The 4,542-nt window shown below is 39.9% G+C and overlaps 1 pseudogene across 1 annotated transcript; it reads left to right on the forward strand.

Moving 5' to 3' along the window:
* The first annotated feature begins 4,030 nt into the window (after positions 1-4,030).
* Positions 4,031-4,290, forward strand: LOC308241945 (dynein light chain 1, cytoplasmic-like; annotated as a pseudogene). Its single transcript has one exon. The product of its transcript is annotated as a dynein light chain 1, cytoplasmic-like (transcript).
* Positions 4,291-4,542: the final 252 nt, after the last annotated feature.

Below are 4,542 nucleotides of genomic sequence, written 5' to 3' on the forward strand. Positions count from 1 at the left end.
TAACCCTGAGTCAGAATAGCTAGAGTGATGTACCAGGGCACCTCCTCCCCTTATCCCTCCCTGCGTGAAAACAGGCTTGCAAGGAAAACCTCAGGGACAAACAAGGTCCAGTTCTATCCAGCTGGGCCAGGCACCCTGACCAAAAGATAACCTGTAGCTAATTATAATGTCACTAGAGGCCCAGCACGCACAATCACGTGGCCCCACCCACCCACATGCCGTGCTCGAAGCCAGGCCCGTCTCGCCGCGCCCACCCATCTGTTGCCCCACCCGCCCTCCGACTGCCAGCCCACCGGCCACCAGCCTTGCTGCGATTGGAGCCTGTGGCCGTGCGGGAGAGCCCAATAGGTGCTCCATGCACCTCATGGTGACCGGTCCTTTGGTCATTTTGGTCATGACGCCTCTTGGCCTTCTATTATTATGATTATAATATCATTAGCATTGCAGATAAACCTGTACCCCTGATCACTAATACCATAATAGTTCCAGAAAAGGCTAAATAAGGACAAAAACATCCATCTCTATTCCTCTCAGATCCACCCTTCCTGAGACTAAAACCTGATTATTTTGTGGGCCAATAATCAGTCTGTTTGGACTACAAGTACTTAGAATGTACTTAAATTTATTAGGATTCTTAATTCTAAATCTGTTTAAATGAATATTAGTTAAAATAGGTTTATTTTTCATTAAAAGAGCATTTCCATGAAAGACTAACCTCAAATTACCTTTTTATTTAGCTAGGCTCTATTGAGGAGAATGGGAGGTAAATAAACACATTGTGTTATTGAACAACTTTTATCTTTTGTTTATATTAAGTAGGCACAGCAAGACTATCATTATTGCAAAGAAAATTGCATTGTTCTATTGCTAACTTTCAAGCATTGAAACAGAAACTAATGTAAGCTTTTAAGCTCTGCTATTTGAACATATATTTCCAAAGAACATTGACTGGTCATTTAACGTTTTTTTCAGTCACTAACTATGGTCGTCTTTTTTCTCTGTTTTGATTTTATTTCCAACTGTTCTATGTAGAAAAAAAAAGCATCTGAAGAATTGCATGGCGTTGATTTTATAAGGAAGCCTTAAAATTACTATTGATCATTTTCAGTAGACTTAATTCATTTAAATGTAATTTCAGATATCCAGTTACGTTATATGCATATTATGCTGACATTCGTTCTTGATGCTAATTACATTGCTGTAGATTTAAAATCTCTGTGCTTACCTCCCTCATTCTGCTTCCAAGACTCTGGTTTCCTCACTCATTCTAGCTGACTGCAGTGGCTTGCACTGAGAACCCTGTTGTTTGTAGCTTCTCTGAGCCTCTCTGGCTCCTCACTAAAAACCATCATCAGCCTACTAATGATTCTTGCCCCAGGAATCATTGGGAGAAGGATTGTGAGGAAGGAAATAATCTTTTTTTTTTCCTGCCTATTCACCCTTATCCATTCACTTGTAGGCAAGACTCTAAAGCTCAATCCTTTTTGTACAGATGCCCAGAATTCTCTTCATTTGTTGCTGACCTGCTTTTGCCCCAACCCATCCCTATCAATATTCTTACTTTTATAATTCAAACTTTAAACCTAAACCTGTTATCTGAACTTTTTTTGATTCAGTGATTGCTTTTTGGTTGTTGTTGTTGTCACCTGAGGATATGTTTTTATTGAGTTTTAGAGGGAGGAAGGGAGAGAGAGAGAGACATAGATGGGAGAGAAAAACATCAACATCCCTGGGTTGCCTCCTATGTGCCCCAACTGGGGATCAAACCTGCAACCTAGATATGTGCCCTGACAGGGAATTGAACCTGCAGCCTTTTGGTGGACAGGATCACACTCCAACCAACTGAGCCACCCTGGCCAGGGAGGGCAGTGATTACTTTTTATCAGTTCTCTTTAAAGACTGACTTTCTTCACCTCTTAGAGTCATAACAGCTGCCTGCCTCAGGTAGAAACCCATGCTCTCATTTGCTTTCATGGCAACAACCCATTACAACAGGCAGTGGTAGCCACATTCTTGAAAAAAGGGAATAAGGCCAGAAAATAGGAGAGAGGATTTAGGAAATCACTGGTTAGAACAATTCAAGTGTCCGTCCACCTAGTTAGTACCTGATGGAACACAAGACAATTTCTTCAAGACTGAAGTCATTCTCTGAGGGTACCCAGTATAAAGAGCTCTAATACTGGAAAGGAAAAAGTGTATATTCTATTCTCAGTTATAGCTGTGCTAGTGGTTATGGTGATTTTTTTTTATTTTTTATGAGGGACTATAAGAGGATTTGATTCTTATAGTCATGGTCTAAGTATTTGCTGAATTTGGGGCTTTAGCTATATTCCTCAACTAGAGCAAGTCCAGGCTGACTCCAGTCACTGCATGACTTAGATTGGATTCCCTGGAAAAAGTCTTAGAAACTGAGAATTGCATGCAGAAAATTTATCAGGGCCTGCTCTCAGGAGATAGATCTGTAAGATTGGGCAGAGAGAGAAGCTGACCCATAGGGTGTAATAAGGAGGCATCAGTCAATTTATGGCAAGATCTGGAGTTGGGATGATCCTCAGAGTTAGCTCAAACTGAAACAAAGGACTTTTTCATTTTGTTTCAATTAATCTAGTCATTTGCTTCTTTGGGTAGAGCATCACAGTATCCATTACAGTACATTGTTACAGAAAGAGACAGTGCACAAACAACTGTAATAGCAATATTGACCTATAATGAAGTCATAACTCAACATGCTAAAAATCATCTATCGATAACTATTATTAAGTGCTTTAGAACTTATGGCTAGTGTCTGGAAAAAGACAGCATTCACCTCAGATGGTTCAAATGATGAGATTTCTATTAAAGTTCAAAGATATGGACATATCAGGGAATGCACAGGGATGATATGGCACCCAGAGACTGGCAATGGTAGGATGCAATTAAACCTCTGGGGTACAAAGGACAAGAGACATGAAAATCAGTACAGAATTCCAATGAGAGTTGGAGTCCTGGGAGAAGGTCTGCACCAGAAGAAGCTGCGGTCCTGAAGATGTGCAGGTATTGACAGAGAGGTGACGTCAAAGCCTGCTTACATGCTGATGCCATTGATCTACTCAACTGGAAGCCAACTAACAAGTGAGTGTAGGAGATGTACTGCCCAAGAATTAGTGTCCTCAGGCAAGTAAGCAGAATGGGAGCTGGCAAATGCAGAATAACCAGCACTGTTCACAAACAGCACATAGATTGCTCTTCTATCCATAAAGCAAGCCATTTTCTCAAACATATTTGACTAATAATCCCCAAGTAAAACACTTAATAAAAAGACTACCAGCAGAGATTCTTAGGTCTCAGGAAAGAAGAATTTCATTGACTTATTTTACTTTATTTTTTTCCTCTTTAGAATAAGCCCTCAGGAATGAAGTGTAGAAAGAAAAAATATTTCTAATTGCTAATTCTATGTTGTAAACCACCAGTGCATTTTACTTATTGGGCAGGTGCCATACAAAAGATGCTGTTTTTGAGACCATAGCAATTGCAGATACTAGAGAAGTACCAGGAGAATAACTAAAATAAATAATTATTACTAAATGTTCAATGTGGTGTGTGAGGCTTTTGCAGTACAACGCCCATTAAGTGTTAGTCACATGACTAAACCTTACACATATTTTTCTCCAAATTTACCCCCTAAGGGGCAAATTACCAGCACAGTTCTGAATAACATTATTGTAGCTATTAGTCTTTGTGTGCATAATTCCCCATCCATGATGTTTACAATTTTCTCCTTAGTGTTTCTTTGAAAAGTGGCACAATTACAATATTTTCATTATACTATGGCTTACACAGATAATTAAACAAATAAATATGCTCTTACACAATTTATTTTAAATGTTCCCAGTGTTTATAAAACTCCCTCATTTTGGAAGAATAAAGACATTCAGAATAGAGATGCACACTACGGCTTTGGTAGCAACGGCTTCTCCCTCAGGATCTGAGCCCAGTCAGTCCCTTCCTCAGGAGACCCTTGTAGTCAGCCAGCTCCTTCTCCACTGTAACCATGTGCCACCAAAAGGCGGTGATCAAAAATGCCAATGCATTGAAGGAGATTCAACAGGACTCTGTGGAATATGCTATTCAGGCTTTGGAGAAATATAACATAGAGAAGGACATTTCAGCCCATATGAAAAAGGAGTTTGACAAGAAGTCCAACTCCACTTAGAGGGGAGGAACTTTGGTAGTTACCTGACACATAAAACCGAGCACTTCATCTGCTTCTACCTGGGCCAAGTGACCATTCTACTATTCAAATTTGGTTAAAAGCCTGGACTATGCCACATACCCAGCGATCCATGCCAAAACAAGGACTGCGATCTAAATCCCAAGTACCAGACACTGAAATATTCAGCTCTGCCTAAAGCAACACCTTGATTTGAACCTTTATTGTGTTCATAGGGCATTCTATGTACTCATTTGCTGTGGTTATAAAACCATTAGCAAACCAGCTTACATTTGTATTTATTTTCTACTCATACTTCTCTGCTTCATGTTTTGAACTCCTCAAGATCGACT

The sequence above is a fragment of the Plecotus auritus genome (genome assembly GCF_963455305.1).
Source record: "Plecotus auritus genome assembly, chromosome: 2".
Classification (NCBI taxonomy): Eukaryota; Metazoa; Chordata; class Mammalia; order Chiroptera; family Vespertilionidae; genus Plecotus; species Plecotus auritus.